The sequence below is a fragment of the Poecile atricapillus genome, chromosome W (genome assembly GCF_030490865.1).
Source record: "Poecile atricapillus isolate bPoeAtr1 chromosome W, bPoeAtr1.hap1, whole genome shotgun sequence".
NCBI lineage: Eukaryota > Metazoa > Chordata > Aves > Passeriformes > Paridae > Poecile > Poecile atricapillus.
This window is the reverse complement of record NC_081288.1, coordinates 15,208,816-15,227,425: the sequence shown is the minus strand read 5'-3', so window position 1 is coordinate 15,227,425 and position 18,610 is coordinate 15,208,816. Positions and strand designations below refer to the sequence as shown.

Below are 18,610 nucleotides of genomic sequence, written 5' to 3'. Positions count from 1 at the left end.
ACAGGACAAGGGGAAATGACTTCACACTGACAGTGAAGAAGTTTAGATTGAATATTAGGAGGAAATTGTTCCCTGTGAGGGTGGTGAGGCCCTGGCACAAGTTTCCCAGAGAAGCTGTGGCTGCCCCATCCCTGAAAATGTTCCAGGTCAGATTGGATGGGGCTCTGAGCAACCGGGGCCAATGGAAGGTGTCCTTGCCCAGGCAGGACAGGTTGGAATGAGGTGAGATTTAAGGTCCCTTCCAACTCAAACTGTCCTGTAATTCTATGCTTGTAATTTGCCCAGATATTTTGTGGAGTCTGCATAAGTAAAGCCTGACCAGACAGAGGTCTGAGAAATCTGCTCTAAGTGACCCTGCTCTAAGCAGGATATCAGACCAAAATGATCTCCTGAGCTCTGTTCCAACTCCAATGTTGTGCAATTCTGTGAAATGCAGGAATGAAATTATTCAAACAAGTGCAGACAAATTGGTTTGACCACAATAGGCATAGTTTGAAAGAAAATATAACTTGAGCTTTACTAGAAGTGCTTGAGTAATGGGACAAAATGTAACTTGGGTTTACTAAAGGCAGATTAATAACCATGCTATCTAAATTTGTGTGTTTGATTAATGATACAATGGATTCCATACGGATGGGAAATATAGTGTACTTCGGTAAATCAAAACTGTATTCCACAGGGGAAATATAATGTGTTTAGTAAGTTATTAATCAATATCTTTCACTGTGACTGACTAGAAAAGTGTGTGTAAGAATTTTCATTTCAGAGAAAAAGAGAAAAATCTGATTTTCAAGTAGCTGATTTGACAATGCCACTACAGTGCCTTCTACCCACTGCTGTTCAGTGCCCATCTTTCTCTGCTGTCCTTGATGCCATGATTTTCCATCATAATTTTTTTTTCCAATTTTTTAAAAAGGTTTTACAGAGTTGGGAATATCTTCCTTGAAGAAATATAATATATACAGTGTGGGAACCTTTGCAGGTGATCTGTTCATTTTGTGCGGGTCTAAAGCTTTAGATTGTAGATAAGGTTCTGTTCTTGACAAATTTTTGATTCTCAATTATATTACTAAATATATCAAAATATAATAAAATATATTTGTTTCTTGGATATTGTTCCCTCAGGCTTGTTCCATTATGGAAACAAATGCATCGTGGCTGGGTTCTGCCACTTTGTTCTTCAGGATTTAGTAGGCTGTCATATTAAAAAGCAAAATTTCCACCTTCTCTCATTTATTCCAATATATAATTAGTCCTTTTTCCCTCTAAGTGCTAAACCAGAGAATAACCCAGACTTAAAGACAATTTTTGCTGGTTAGTTTCTCCTCATGGAAAGGAAAATCTAGAGCAGTTTCAGAGAGACAGAAACTGAACCAGAAAGAATGAAGTCAAGCAAAGATTTAACTAGCTCTTTATCAGTCTGAAGAAAGAAAGCAGACAATTTCTTCCAGAATGGCTAATATTGGATAGCAAAGTGTACATCTAAAGCATAATTTAAAAACTATGTTCGGTAAAGTGTATTTTCCTAGACTTGTTCTACATAAGAGATGGTCTAAATGGGTTGACATGGAAGCTGGAGCATTGTCAGCCTGATAAACGCTGAGTCCAAATCTAAGATCAGGAGAACATATCATGAGAGAATAAAAACAGTCACAGGCTTTTGAGAAAAGAATAAATTAACAACAATTTACAGAACTTAGGAAGCATAAGGCCACAAGCAATGCAGACTGAACTGTTCAAAACCCATAGCTGTGTAAATAGAGAGGAGTGAAAAAAATTTGTCGTGGCTGCTTCATCCCTGGAAGTGTTCAGGACAAAGTTGGATGGATCTCTGAGCAACCTGGTCTAGTGGGAGGTATCTCTGCCCATGACAGGGAGTTGGAATGAGATGGTGCCGAAAGTCCCTCCCAACCCAAAACATTCCATGATTCTAGGATCCTGCTATCACTCTCTCGAGTCTGTTATATATGATTTTTGGGACACTCATTGCAGGAAAACAAAGATAATGAGATGTGGTGTTTGAATGTATCTGATTTGCACACTGAATTGTATTCTCTGCAGTATTAGTTGACTGATGAGACAAGTCACTTCCAGTTGTGTAAATATTTTGGTTTATGAAACAGCCTTTATGGCATCCTGGAAGAAATCTGAGACAGAAGGACCTTAGGTAGCTAAATGGTTAGTGGTACACAGCTGTTCAAACTTATATTCCCTTCAAGGTATGCCCAAAAATATGTGAGGCAGGAGCAGAGCACATTCATGCTTCCTAGATGTTCAGTGGAGCAATCAGGATGCGGAGAAGCTCCTGACTGTTGGCAAAGAGAATTATCATCCTTCATATGATACCTAATGGCAAGATCAGTTTGAATGTGAAATGAGTCAGTCTGATACATTCAGAAGGGTTTGGAAGGGAAAATTACCATATTGAGGTTCAGATGCTGTTTTAAATCCCTGCATGTCTTTTGGCGAGAGGAAGTAGACACTTGAAGCAAGCGAAATAAAATCCAGCCAGAAAAATTAAGCTTCAAGAAGGAACCCTGGAAAGGCTACACTGAAAATCTGGAGACTCCCAAGTTTACAGCAAACAGGTTTTTCCACTTTTCCCATTTTGCTCCTGGGGCTTTGTTCAGAGACAGAGCCATTTTGCAGGCGCTCAAGCTAAATGTGAAGCAGCCCTTAGGAATGGCCCAGTATATTAATTTAGCAATGAAACTCACAAAGGATTTATTTCAGATGAAAAATAATTGAGGTCCAAACACATACCACACTATTTCCCAGCCAGCCAGACAAGTGTGTTGGCTGCAGTTTTATTAGGAAGAGAAACCTGGAGTCACTACCAGATGCCACTGTGCTGATGCCAGGAGAACAGGGATTCAGCACAAGTGGCTTAAGAGGTGGCATGTTCCTCCTGCAGTCTCTCCTGCAGGCTTGAGGTACAACACCAATTACAGGTGTCAGGAATGCAGGCCCGGGGATAAATTAAATTAAATTAATTTTAATTTTATATATGGCTGTGTTTTCAAAAGAACTTAAGTATCTTTGCAAAAGGTGAACAAAGCGCTGAGGCTTATGTATGCCTTCATAAATACAGACAGTATCAGGAAAGACATAGTCTAATTGCTTTGAAATAGAGAAAGGATGCAGAAATAATGTTATTCCAGGCACCTATTGCACACTGGTTTCTTTGTCACAACATCACTATATTATATAAAGCTGATTAAGTGGGAAAAGAATTGTATCAACCACTTACTGTCTGTAATAAGCCAGTAGCTAGTAATACTCATTTTCATCTAAAATTATTAAAGTTGCAGCATTTTACATTTTTATTTTAACTTAGCTTTATTTATTGGATTGTTGCTATTATTCACCTGGTCAACTTTCTTCTGCTTACCTGTTAAGGCAAAGGTACTTCTGGTTCATGTCCCTCTTTAAGGGACACAAACAAGAATCTCAAACACTGAGGTGTCTGTCTACAATTGGCAATAACATTATTATTACTGGCTATGTCAGTTGTAGGAAATCTTAAAAATATTTTAAAACAACAAGTTGATTAAGTCATATAGTTGTGAGTTTTCTCAACTAAAATTATAATGAATACTAGGCTAAAGTTCCTTCAGGCTACAGCTGAGGTTTTTAATTTTAATAACACTACTGAGAAGTTAAGAAAAGTTCTTTACAAAATTAACAAATCTGATGTGATCAGGGTCTAAATGCAGGCAAGGCTTCGGTTTTCCTGGAGTTCTGTTTATAAAAACACATTGAAAATGCTCATATAGGAGGATTTAATGTGAATTAATAAATAAGATCAGTGAGCTCATATAGTGATAATTTCCTTTGAGGAGGATTTTAAAAGCAATCAGAATACTAAAATGCACTGGGATCTAGAAAGATTGTTCAAAAAAGCAAACTATACCTTGGGAGAAAGAATGAGAGCAGGAGTAAGCAATAAGTGTTAGAAGTCCAGTTTGAACTAAATTTTGCAAAGGAAATTTTTTAAAAAGTGAAAAAAAAAGAACAAAAACCAAACCAAAGAATCCCGAAGAAACTGTAGATGCATATACACAGAGAAGAAAAAAAAGGAATGGAGAAGTGTGGGCCCTGTTCAGTAGGACTGATTTGAAAGGTCATCTAGTTATGATATTGAAATTAATCAGAGCTGTACGATGATATAGGTTAGGCAGGATCTCTTCAAACCTTCCAGTCCATTCCCTGATCAAAGCAAGGCCAACTTTGGAACAGTTTTCTTAAGGCCTTTTTCACTCACAGTTTTACAATTCCCAAGGATGGAGATTTCCAACTTTTCTGAGGAACATGTTGCAAAATTGGCCTGACCTCATTGTGAGGAGTTTCTGTGGTCTCTGAAACCTGACTGGAATCTTCCCTGTTGCAGCTTGTGTCTGTTGCTTCTCATCTCATCACTCTACACTGCCATGAGGATTTTGGCTCTGTCTTCCCTAGACAGTTTTCTACAGCAATTGCATCTTCAGCCTCTTTTTTTTGAGGCTGAACAAGTTCATTTCTTTAAGCCTTTCCTTCTAGGTAGAGCTATATCCCCAAAATTAAGCATCCTGATGTTTAACTTGTCCCTGGATAGAAATGTCTTTCTTTTACTTTTAAAGATCTTTAGATGCAGTCTCGGAAGAGCTAAATACAGTCCCCAAATCCAGACTGTAATTAATGTTTTCATTAATTACATTACATACAATTAATGTATTTGTCTGAGTACCAGCCTTTGAAGGACAACAAGCTGTCATCCCAAGCAGGGATACTGTGCTCTGAAATGTGCCATATATATCTGACAGAGATGTGCTGGTAATGTTTAACGTATAGGTGTGTGGTTGACACAATTAAAAGGTCTTACATTGGAACAAGGCAGTTGAAACAAAGACCAGCCAGAAAAAAAATAGCTGACTATAACAACACAAAATGCAAGATGATTAGGAAGCATAGTGTGTGTTTTTACTGTTTAATATTGTAGAGGAAAATTCAAAACAGGCAGAAATACATTTACCACTTGAGGGAAGTACTGTACCAGCAAATGTGATAAGAAAGATCCTACTTTTTGAAACTGGAGTATCATAGTATTGCTGTGGTTTTCACAACCTGATGAATAGCATGATTGAAAGTTGCTTGAAAGTTCTTAAGCCAATTAGCATTATCTTTTCATTATTAAATCAGCCACAGCTTGTAGATTTAATTGCCCCATTTTCATTTCTAGAGCTTGTACTTCATACTGACAGATGGCAATGCACACACTAAGTTTTATGTGGTGAGGAGGAAAGTGTTTTATAGGGAATGTAAAAAGCTCTTATGGAACCGAGAGGTATTCCTTAATTGGGCTGTATATCATCAGGGTTTTAATAAATTTGATTAAGGGCCTGATTATGCAATTCCTTTCTCCAGAGCCCTTACTGAAGTCCAAGGGAAGAGCTACAAATGGAAAGTTTGCAAGACAAAGTCCTGGCATGAGAGAGCATTAAGGAAAGCTTTGTTCCTGGAAAGCAGACTCATAGCATCTGTATTTATCACAGTATTAAAAGTAGATATTTATAAAGAGTTTTCAAAATCTCAACCATTATCTATATATTAGAAGTTACTGGCTTTGCCTTAATTGTTCAGTGGAAATTACTTTGTGGCCGAAGTCCATCAAAGTGGAGAGTTGTTCGTTTATTTCACCTGTTAGAGGTGGTGATTGTGCAGCTGGTAGAACCTTTGGAGGTTTTGATAAAAAAGAAAGATTATGAACAAAGGATCTTAAAACTTGAAGTTTTCATAAGCTTTTGCATGTACATGATTTTACCACCACTACTAATCTTGCTAACTTGGGCCAGTCACAGCAGTAAAATTAACAGGATATAGGAATAAGATCTGTGAGTCATAAGGATTGTGTTAAGATTTGAGAGCTTTGTGTAATTTACTGAGACAGTTTATTTTTGAAGAGGAAAATGGCACAATCAATATGCATTTGATTTCAAGTGTATTGATTCCAGATTTTCCTTTAAAAGTTAGTTAAGTAAGCTTTTTACTCAATGGCCTTCCTTTATAGGACTGTTTATGGGAATGTGGAGCTTCTCAGAAGAAGAAGGGTAGAAATAGTTTTTGTTATTAATATTGTATGTCTATATTTTAAAAGATTTTATGTGAAAAGTAAGTTGGCAGTGAATTATCTCAAAGCGTGTAATTAGTTTTTTCTGTGCATGAACATTAATGGTGAGGATCATCTTCTGTTTAGATCACAGTAGCAAGTACTAATAAGAAGGAATGTCTGATACCATGTGCCTTGTTTTGCATTTCTGTTACGAAATCTCCTCTTGGTGATTGTACACTTGGAAAGGTTAGGTAGTGTTAATACAGGGGTTTGTAGCATTGGTGTTTTCTCACTGAATGGCTGCACATTCCAGGCTTAAAAACTACATCAGGGCCTCAGAAATTTAAAGTAATATCAATTTATACTGCTTTCTAAGGCTGCCTATTTAAACCTGCATTTAGTGTTCAGTAAAAATGAATATATGGCTTTTCAGGATATAAAAATATTACTAATGGGTGTTTATTCTTTTCTGAAACATCCAATGTATCTTCTTTGTATTTCAGTACAGAATAAATGTCATACCTTTATGGGCTCCTAGGAATTTGGCTTGCACATTTATGTGTTGCAAAAGTCTATTTTGTCTCATAACAACCACACAAGTGAAAATTGGAATGCTTTCTTCTTAATTTTGCTCTTCCAGTACCTGAACGGAAGCCACAAGAATGATAGAGAGAGAATTCACAAGGGCCTGGAGTGACAGGACAAGGGAGACTGGCTTGTTTAGACTGGATATTAGAGAGCAAGTTTAGATAGGATATTAGGAAGAAATTCTTCACTGTGAGGTTGGTGAGGCACTGGAATAGGTTTCCCAGAGAAGTTGTGGCATGTGTAGGTTGCAGCTGGGGCTGCTGTATTTGAAGTCTTCTCAAATGTGCCTGTCTTCCTAAAAAACCCTTTATTTTTTCCATGTACCCTGCTGGCTTCCATTATCAATATTAATGATACATGATAGGATTTAAGTATTGATGATCTTCCCCTTGTTATTGGAGCCAGAGGAGATGTCCTTCTACCTACATGTAATTCTTACTTGGGCTGCAGAAACTTCTTCATCTTGGTGAGTCTGAAGCTCTGCATGAGCTTGTAATTTGTGATGGTGGCATGCAAGAGCTGCTCCATGACTCTGATGCTAAGATTTGGCCAGCACACCCCTCCTTAGTCAGATTTCCTTTAGGAAGAGGTAATTATTTCTGTTACTCTGCAGCCAGTAATGATTGGTAAATAGAGATAAATCTCTCATTCTTGTAACTTATAACTGTAAGGAGATCTTGTGATCAGTGTCTACTTTTGGGAAGGTGATAAGACCCTTGTAAAGTTTAATGAAGGACTGTTACTGTGTTGTGGGCTGGAAGAGAACGGAAAACTTGTGGACAAATTTGGGGTGTTGGGGCTGAAAATGTCTCAGATGCTACCAATAAGGCAGGGATCTGTAGGATATAGCACAGTTCTCTTTTATTATGGGGAACTGCAGAGGTGTTCCCATGTTCTGTATGAGCAGTGAACACAGGAATTCCACTGAGCAACACCACTGGAGAGCCTTTGCTTGGTAGATTTCATATGTTCCTATGTTCCTATGTTCCTTTCTGTTTGGAGAGCTGTCTGATGATAACTTTCTGGATTTGTTTATAATTTAAAGAAGAGGAACTTGGGGAGGTTATAGCTAGGGGAATCATTAAACTTAGAATAAGTAGTGGAGATTTATGTAATAACTGTAGCAGAAGCAAGGACAAGAAGAATTTAGCTTAGAGGTAGGGGTGATGAAAAGATTGAAAGACAAGGTATAAATGAGGCCAAACATGACAAATCTGTAGTCAGGTGCAACTTCAAGATGTTGCTTTCAGAAACAACAGTGTGCTTTCATGCAGCTCTAATTTCCTGGTGTTACTGTGAATTTAACAGCAGAAAAAATATGACATAAATAGGAGGAATTTCACTCATGACTAAATCATGACCTCTTGCTTTCTGTAAGTAAGAAGTTTTTGCTTAATATTGAGGGAAACACTTCCTTTAACCTCCTTTAAGTCTATGGATGATTTCAGTGTAAACTGGGTCTCAGGTGACAAGTATTCAAGATGGTTTTGCACAACCTCATGCCTGGTAGCTGGAGTAAACTTACTTATTTTAAAAGGAATACAGAGAGATCCTGTTTTTTTAGCTATTAATTTGTTCCCCTGAGGTTGAGACCATTCCTGCTGTTGTATCAGACGTACATGTGCTGATCTGAATGTTGATGCTGCCTCCAGATCCCTGCTTCTGGCAAATGGAGTTTGTATTTTACACATACTCCAACACATACTTGGTATGTTTCTGCTTAAGCATTTTGTCTTTAGCCTCACTCTGCTTGTCAAAACTGTGATCACTTCACCACAGAGTTTTGTGCTAAACATACACTCCATCAGGAGTGAAGGTTGGAATTATGTGAAGAATATACTGGCTTTACTGAACTTGCAGGTTCCTATCACCATAGACAACATAGGTGCACACAATCTGGAATTGTCCCAATATTTCTAGTGGTCCCAGCCTGTTCCTGACTTGTATGAGCCACCATTTCTGAACAAGACCTTGATCTCTACAGTGTAAATCTAGAATAATTCACAAGGTCCAACTTAGGCTGAACAAAGCCAAGTGCTGAGTCATGCCCTTGGGTCACAACAACCCCCTGCCACAGTTTTCTCTGTAAAAACTCTAAACAAAATTTAAAACCCCATGATCCTGAATTTCCAGAGGCTTTTTATGCATGTTAGAGAGAAGACTTTGAATTTTGATCCCTTGCTAATAGAATATAATAGCTTGTATCAAACATTTTTGTTTGTTTCTTAAGTAAACTGCTGTTGCCCATATAAACCCTTTCACTGATAAAAATCCAGTCAAGCATGTAGTGCAGTTACCAGTCTGAAACTCCACAAAAGAAGTTCCCGATCCACATGTTGCATTTTAATGATGCATTTTGTGTTTTTGTCCAACTAGCAGGCATTTGCCAAATGGAGAGACATCAGTAATTCTCTATTCAGGGGCAAGACTGTTATACATAATCCTGGAAAGTTAGAAAACATCATTTTAATAATTGTTTCCTAATGCATTAAATTAAGGTAGAAGGAGAGGTCTACAAAATGAAAATATTTTATTTGAACCTGTACTAACGTTTCCTTTAGTGCATTTTTCTAGCTCATTTCTGTACTTACTTTGTATGTTGTCTGTTCTTTTCTGGCATTCTTATAAAGTGAGCAAATATGTTTGGTTGCTGGTACTTAGACTGAGAACTGTGGTCTCACTATCTGATTATATGGTAACCCCTCGTGGCTTTTTGTACCAGGACCTGTTTGTAATAAATGTGGCCTTTAACCTATTCAGTCACATTAACTGCAGGCAATACATTCTTCAACAGATATTAGCATATGCCAACATTTCCAGAATATATTGAATCAGTGTCACAAAATATGATCAATGACTGATAGGTTTTTCTTATGTTTATCAAAAGTAGCTAGGTCTATTACAAAATTGTGTCCTTCATTGCAAGGGAGGGTACAATGTTTTATAAGGAACTTTATTTCTGCTGATCTTATGGGCATAGGAATTGCATAGGAACAGATTTCTGCTGTTTTTCTACTGCTAATTGCTTTATGTGACTGCAGCATCAGATAGGATACTTAGGATCTGCATAGGGCGTCTGGACCTGGATCTGAAACCAGGAGATTTCCAGTACCATTAAGCTGCTCCTTTCAGTGACTGCTGCACTGAGATATTTTATTTTAGGAAACTGTTTTGATGGTCCATGCCTGTTATCCTAGAGGGTCTTTCCCTGCTTTTTCCACATGGCAACATTCTTGGGAGAGGATCATTGTTTCTTTCTCCTAATTTATAATCAATGGAATAGAGATTCAAGGGTCAGAGAGAGGTTTTGCCTTTAGAAGGAAATCGAGAAACGCCATATCTGTCAGCATAAAAATACACATACTTGACGTCTTTTTATTTTTTCTAAGCAGGATAAAACAGTATTAAACAAAAACCAAGAACCTTCTTTCATTCTAATTATAATTGTAACTATACATTTTCACTTTCACCACTGCATTCAAACACTCAAGGAGTAACACAGACCAACTTTAACTCCGTATCATTCAGCATTCAGCTGCAGTTTCAGCTCTTGGCCAAACCAAATTTATTAGTTGGAATAACTGAAATTTTCTCCCAAGCCCTGATGCACTTGTAAAACCAAATGAAATTCTTAAATCACATATTTTGGCATGAGAATGCCTAAAAAAAGCCCCAAATAATTTTCTATTCCCTTTTGGTATGTATTCACAAAGTACATGTAAACCAATTGTGGGTGCTTTCCTTTGAGTTGTTGGCTCCTGCAGTAGGAAAGATAAGGATTTTGAAAGCAGCTTTTGGCATAATGGAAGAAAGATATGGAAAACAGAGAATGCATGGTCCAGATTTTTTTCAGCCTGAAAGAAATGTTAGAAAAGAATTTGAGTTTTTTGTGTGCTACTTCCCTTTATTAAAGGTGAACATATTTAGAACAAATTGGGGTGTATTTAGAAGTATGGTATTGACTTTTGGCCTACATGTGGAAAAGTGTCAGAGGTCTTTTCCCACTGTCCATAATTCAGGAGAGTATGTGGTTATCTGAGTATTGAACTTCAAGTCTAAGGAGCTGAAGTTCCATCAGTCTGTGAGCTAATTTCTACTTTGCCCAAGTTTGTGAATGCAGACTGAGAGAAAGAAACTGGAATGAAAATTTTCTTCTCTACAACTTTGATTTGAGATGACATTTCCTTCAGCTGTATTCCTAAAGCTCAAGGGACCTCCCTGTCTCTCAGCAGTTCATCTCATTGGGGGGCACCTGCATTAGGTCAGGCTCAGTTTTTTTCTCAAGAAGCCTTTTAGAAGTATCATCTGAAACATACACACATACTACATAGATCAAGTTGAAATATGGAGCCCAGTAACACCAGTGCTGCAATGAAACACATAAACAAAATGAGCTTTTTGTTCCAGACTTTGGACTGAAAGGAAGAACGCCAGTGACCTGGCTCCATTCCCAGAACTCTGTAAGAGTCATAGCCCAGGTTCAAGTCTTGAAGGAAGCGAGGTGTGTATTGGACACGATAGCACTAAGTCACCTGTACCATTCCTGTGATACACTCTTAAGGATGGTGTACTGGAATGGGCTGCTGGGTCAGCACCAGCACTAGACCCAAAGCATATTCTAATCTTTCTACATTTAAATTTCCAGTTTTATGACCCTTGAAGTTTTATTACATACTTCAGATTATCTAGTACTTTTAAAAAACCCTGTTTCTTGAAGTTGTGTGAATAGGTAAGAAGAATCGTGTTATTTTGTTAAGTTATAGCTTTTAGATAACACAGAATCATAGAATGACCTGCACTGGAAGAAACCTTAAAGATCAGCCAGTTCCAACTGCTCTGACAAGGGCAGGGACACCTTCCACCACACCAGGTTGCTCAGACCCCCATCCAGCCTGACCTTGAACACTTCCAGGGATGGGGCAGCCACAGCTTCTCTGGGCAGGAGGTTTGGACTTGATGATCTCCAAAGGTTCCCTCAAACCCTAAGAATGTTGTGAGTCTGTGATCAGATGGCTGCTTGGCACTTACTTCAGTCTACTTAAATTTCTTTGTTATGCTTATGTTATCATGAGGCCATGAACCTCTTATGCTTGTCTGTCCCTTCTCAGCTTTTCCTCAAGATGTGGTGCTGCTGTGGGGACTGTGTCTGAGCACTCTGTGCATTTCTTTGCCTAAAGTAAACACTTCTATGCTGGTGTTAACCAGTCCAAGGCTTTGTCTCATGCCCTAGAGCTCAGCTTTTACACAGTTCTGTGGGGAAGAAGCAGAAACAAATGCAGTACAGTTGAGAAGTGGAACAATTAGGCAGATTGATGTGCAACTAGCTGGTACTGTAAAAATTATTATTACTATTAAAATTAACATTTTGCTGACTCTACACCTTTCTTATGTCAAGCACTAAATATAGGGTACATTTCTTTATTAATACAAGTGTTATCAAACTATGAAGCATGGCCTAAAGCCTTGCTTCAGCTGACGTATGACATCATAGTTCACAGCACTCTTCTTCAAAGGTCAGGAAATGGATCAATTATTGTGATGCATATGAGATCTGCGGCAGAGGTTCCACAGAGGGTTAATTGTTACTTTGGGCTGCAGATTTTGTGAACTATGAAAACATAAAAAATGAAAATTAAGTCTCTGCTTTCAGATGAGTGGTATTATTCCATGGCTATCTGTCCTTATAACAGTGAACATCCTGTGTGGGGGGAATCCAATAGGAATTCAAATCTCACAGGCAGTAGGAGAACAGGATCTGATACCAAGGATGCAAGAAAGAGCCATCCAGAGGAGTTGCTATGTCTTTGTCCTTTTCTGTATTGTAACACATGGGGAGGAATATGACAGCAACACAATGGAGCTTTCTGCAAATCCGCTTATAGAATAGCATGGTGTATCCCTGCAGGTAAAGGATTGGTCCCAATGTATTCTATTTGAGTTGCAACTGAAAATAGCTTTATCTTAGGTGAGCTACTGAATGTTCAGGACTCTTTTAGCTCAGTAAGAACTTGCATTGACAGGTTGAGTGCTAAATTATTTAACTGTGCATGAAGCAGCTACAAATTTAAAACAACTGGAGTTAAACACAGGAGTTCTCTCAAAACAGGGCTATAGATTGGAATTCAACTGTAAGACAGGCCCCATCCCTGGACGTGCTCAAGGCCAGGCTGGATGGGCCTCTGAGCAACCTGGCATAGTGGAAGGTATCCGGGCCCATAGCAGGGGATTGGATTGAGATGGGCTTCAAGGTCTCTTCCACCCCAAACCATTCTATGATTCTACGGCTCCTCTACTCAAAAGGATAATGAATTTCAGCCATGGTGGGGCTTTTGCAGTAATATTTTTAATATAATATAGAATTTTGAGTCCACAGAACTTAAAGATCAGCTTTGTCACTGTGTGTTTTCTCTCACTGAAATTACAAGCATTTGACAAGATGTTTCTTCTTAATATAGTTATGATAGAACCATAATTCTTAGTATTTTATTACTATTGCATGAAGAAGACTTTCTGCTGTTTTTCTCACAAGCTTCTTTATACAAATTGTGGTGGTACAGAGATTACTTTTTTATTCTGATAAAACTTAAAAAAATTAATTAAATACATCTCTATTTGAAAATGCTGAATTTTTGCTCAGCATGTTGCCCCCATACATTGAAACTCCTCCCCACTAAAATACTGTTTGCTGCAGTTATTTTTTTAGTAAAACATGTTTTGATTTTAATAAAAGATCTCTGTTTAACTTTTATAGAGTAAGGAGTTTCCAAATGTTGTTTTTAAATTACTTCTTATTTCAAAATGGAATTTATGTTAGAGGGGTTTTAAAAATAGAAGAAATGAAAACAAAACATTATAAGTTGTTGACGTAAAACATTTGGTTCACAGTAATTAAAAACATTTTTGAAAACAAGCACTTTAGCTTTCCATCCTAATTTGGGACATATCTCCCTCATTTTCTTTTCTTTTTGTGAAATGCAGTGAAACTTTTATTGGAAGAGAAAAAAAATCATTTATTGTTCTTCTTATCTTGCTTAAATGCCTATGAAGCCTAACTTTTCATTGCCACCTGCTTATAACAGACCTATTGACTCTTTTTTTAGATTGAGAAGAACTCTTTGGTCCATTTTTTTTTAATTTTACTGATCCTTATGATCTCTCAGGTTACAAAAGGATAAAAGGAACAGATTTGCTACCATCAGTAATAATCACTCTAACAGACATTTTGAAAGTAAATAGAATATTTTATAGAAATCTGTGTCAAAATACCATCTCTATCAATGAGAGATTCCAGTCTGAGATGAAGTTTGAACAGGTGAATAACATAAACACATGAAGGGAAGGAGCGAGACCAAAATAGGAGCAGAATTTCAGTGTTTTGTAGGTTCCAGCTGTAGTGGAACCAGTGATTCTTTGCTCTATGGGCAGAATTGGAAGATTGGGCAAAGAAGGAGCAAAGACAGAGAACTTTGCCAAGAGAAACTCATGCTTTTTTCTTGAAAAAATTGAAAAAAAATTCCAATTTTTGAAGAAATTTGCCATATTGTGTTCAGTATCTTCAAAAGAAATAATATTTGATATGAATTAGTTTTGTGCTGGGGCTTCTTCAAGGTGAAGCCACATACTGTGTATGAAGAAATCATATAATCACAGGATGGCCTGGATGGGAAGGGACCTAAAAGATCACCTTGTTCTAGCCCCTTTCCAGGGATAGGGCAGCCACAGCTGCTCTGGGAAACCTGTGCCAGGGCCTCACCACCCTCACAGGGAACAATTTCTTCCCAATATCCAATCTAATCCTGTTCTGTATCACTGTGAAGCCATTCCCCCTTGTCCTGTCACTCCTTGTCAAGAGTCTCTCTCCATCTTTCCTGTGGGTTCCCTTCAGGCACTGCAAGGACACAATGAGGTCACCCCAAAGCCTTTTCTTCTCCAGACAGAGCAATCCAAATTCTCTCAGCCTTTCCTCCCAGCAGAGCTGCTCCACCTCTCTGATCCTCTCAGTGTCTCTCCTCTGGACACCCTCCAAGAGATCCATGTGGGACTCTAGAAGAGGAATATTAAGAAAGGAACGATGTTGGCAAAATAATCCAGATTTTCTGTGAGGCACCAATGGACAGATGGTTGTTCCTCACTCCAGAGATTTCTGGTGGGAGGCAGCACAAAGGAAATAAATATCTGTCTTGCAGAAGAATAAGGCAAGAATGGAAAAATGTGCACTCCAGAATTTCTGTGACAAAGGGGCCTTGTGATGTCTGGGTTATTTCTAGAGCAGAAGAAATCCATGGGGCTAGAAATTGTGACAGAGCTTTTTTTGTAGTTGCTGGGGAAGTATCCCACCCACTCCTTGTCCCCAGAGGACATCCTGGTTTCTAAAAGGCTGGCAATCCATACAAAATAGCATTTCTGAACAGCTTGTTTTCATGAAGAAAAGCCACCAGGCATTCCTGGGGGTACTGGCAATGGGATAATTCAGGAAAAGAGAAACAGGTGGATGTGGGTGATATCTGTGTAATTTCTCTGAAGAGCACCTCCCCCAGATATGCCAGGTTCCATATCATGGGAGAGTAAAGAAAGTAACAGTAGCAAAGAAAATGGGAGCTGAAATTCCTTTCTGGGCCTTTGAAGGCTCCTAAGTACAATGTTGGAAATTTGGACTTGGGAGTTTGAAGTGTTTGAGTGCACTGAGCTGGTAAGTCTTATTTGAACCTGCCAGTGTTGTATCACTTCCAGAACTTTGTAAACCAGATCTCAGAGTTCAGTTGGCCAACCACACACACACACACACACACACACACACACACACACACAAACACCCACCCCATGCTTGCAGGACTGTCACAGTGTTAAGTTTTCACCTCCTTTAAAATACTGAGCAAATAGTTCATTTCTTGAGCAAATGAGCTAACTGGGATGTTCCTCTGCTGCCTGATGGAGCTCATCTGTGGGGAAATAAGTATTAGACACAAATCCCAATAGAAAACACACATATTTTCTTAATAACATTGCACATTTAGTCAAATTATTTCAAAGATTCCAGATGCTTAATCTGTTGCTAATATGTTCAATCTTACTTGGACAGAAATGAAACTGCTTTGTTTCTGAAGGAATGAATACATCTTATTATTTCCATGAATAAATAATCCCAGTTCTGTTATAAGCCTATAGGTTGTTGTGCACTTCTACAGACATGAGAATTGATGCATTTTAGGCAATGGGTGATGCAGGAGCTGATGTCTGAGACATCAAATATTTCCTCACCCATTGCCAGACAACAATGGGTTTTATGAGCTGCTGGTTTGGATGGACTGTTGGGCCAATATCAGTAAGCCTGAAGCTCTGGATATTCAGGATTGTATCTAGACCATGGAGCTCAGAGAGATCTGAGCAATCCTTTTGTCAGAGTGGTGTCTAGGCTGCAAGACTTTGTAGGGTTACTTGGCCCCAATGCCAAGTGACACAATGCCTTTAGTCACTGATTTAGAATTTTGGCTTATTGGAAAGCACTTTTGCTTGTCTGTAACGTCTATAGGTCATCTCTTCTTGTTTTTTCTTTTTGTGTCAAGGACAACAGGTCTGTTGACTCAGAATGTCACACTTCCCAGCTGCAGGTCAAGGATACATGTCTCTGTTGGGTTTTTTGTCATGGGAAGACAGAATATTCTGATGGGAACACAAGGGCTGGCAGCTCTGTTGGATTGCCTTGACCTGGACAAGTGAAAAATACCTTTGTTAGTTGATGGCTCTTTAACTCTTTAACTTTGTGCCAAGGTATTGGCTGCCATGAAGCCATCGGTCTCACATCCAAATTTCCTGGTTAGATTCTGGGGAATGGTTTTCTCTGGGGTGGTAATCATATATTAAATACCCTTTTTCATCTAATAAGGAGCATGTTTTCAGTGGCCCCTGAAATGGTATAAGATGGTTGTATTTGCTCAGAGGAGTTAAGTGAATGGGTACATGATGAGAGAATAATTTTTGAGTGACCACACCTCTACTCACATCCTACCAGTAATTGTTGACTTGAACTACATAACTTTTAAATTTCCTTACTATATATTTGAGGAAAATACATGAGATTTATCAACATTTTGTACTTTTCTGAACAGGAGAAAGAAATAGAAAGATAATTTAAATGGTTTTCAGGCCACAAAAGTCATAGGCATTACAGAAAAAAAAAAAATAAAAAATACAGGAATTAAGCTTAGAAGGGTACATCCAGTTCCCACACTGTGCTCCAAAGCAGGACCAGCCATACCTAGTGTCATATTTGCCAGGCATTTCTTCTTTAACCTTGTTGTTAAAAATCTTCTGCAATGAAGATACCATGACCTTATTATGGAGCTTTTCCAGGCATTATCTATATCTATTTGAAGGATCAAAGGATTTACTGTTCCAAGGGTTTTCTTCATGTCCAATCTAAACTTCCTGTTGGTATTTCAATCCCCCACTTACTTTTTACCAGCAACTTACTGTTTATCAGCAACAGACATGAAGACTTTTAATCTATTTCCTGTACATACATTTCCTTTAAAATACTTTTCTTCTTTAATTTTGATATAGCCTGCTATTCTTTATTACCCAGGTTACAGAATGTCACTAAATGAATCCTTCAAGAAATCCATAAGAACTGGCAAACTAAACCAAAAAATTATAGAAAAGCAGATGGCCTTGATTTCAAAGTGCAAGTAACGGAGAGTTCCTCAGCATTTCTAGATTATGAAGATCTTGCTTCCTCCATCCCTTGTCTCTGCAGCTGTACCAGTGATTGTGTCCTATCAAGTGTGAAAAACAAACATGTCTCTTCCTTTTTGAAAGAGGTCATTCATGTAGAATAAACACAAGTGTTAGGTCCCTAAAAAACTTCTCTCTTTCCTGGCATTGCCTTTACTCCCATTTAGTCATGGCTAATAGGAAGTTCAGAGAGAGACTTTATTACAGAAGTCTTTTTACAAGGTCTTAGGGTGACAGGACAAGGCGGAATGGCTTCACACTGACTGAGAGTAGGTTTGTATTGGATATCAGGAAGAAATTGTTTCCTGTGAGGGTGGGGAGGCCCTGGCACAGGTTGCCCAGAGCAGCTGTGGCTGGCCCATCCCTGGAAATGTCCAAGGCCAGGTTGGATGGGGCTCTGAGCAACCTGGGCCAGTGGAAGGTGTCCCTGCCCATGGCATGATGGGTGGATGAGCTTTATGGTTTCTTCCAATCCAGGCCATTCAATGTAATAGAAACTTCTAGATCAGATTTGTGCCAACCGAGGATACCCAACAAACCGCTACAACTTTCCCTTGGATAGAGTCAACCTTAAAAGTATTCCAGCAGTTGGGTGCAAAGAAATGTAGCAAATGAGGGGATCTCATCTGCATATCTTTGGGAACTTTGAGGAAATACTGCATTGAGGACTTCATACTGTAAGCTGCTTTCTGGAAAAATAAAACACAACCCTTTCATTCTTAACTTTTGCTGAAATTTGATTGCAACAGGGGGTTTAAATGCAAGATTCCATATCACTGTTTTCTGTGATGACACCAGAAGTTCAGAAATTGTTTAGCTTGATATGAGGACTTGGAGCAAGTCTCAGGGGGGAGGTAGAGCATCACAGATCACCCTATTTAACTCATGGCTCCTTTCAGAGATCCTCTCAATGCATCCTCCTCATATCCAAGTATCTTGGTGAACTTTTCTGTAATTCTAGAAATAGCCCAGGTAGGGTCAGCTCAGGCCTGTGCTCATCCAGTGGGCTATATGTGCCCATACTCTACTTGCTCTCTCCCATGTATAAACAACTGGGAGAAACATGAGCTCATCCCTTGCTAGAGGTGAATGCAGAGTTTTTGGAATTTTGAATGTGTTAGAAGGCTGATTTTGTGCATACCACTCCCCAATTCACTCCATATCATACATGTAGAATTTACATCCATGCAGGCTGTGCATGCT

General features: G+C 38.6%; 1 protein-coding gene across 1 annotated transcript in view; it reads left to right on the top strand.

The window, feature by feature from the left end:
• The window catches only part of LOC131591757 (anoctamin-2-like), a 159,477-nt gene that overhangs the window by 89,785 nt on the left and 51,082 nt on the right, over positions 1-18,610 (top strand). The window lies entirely within an intron of this gene.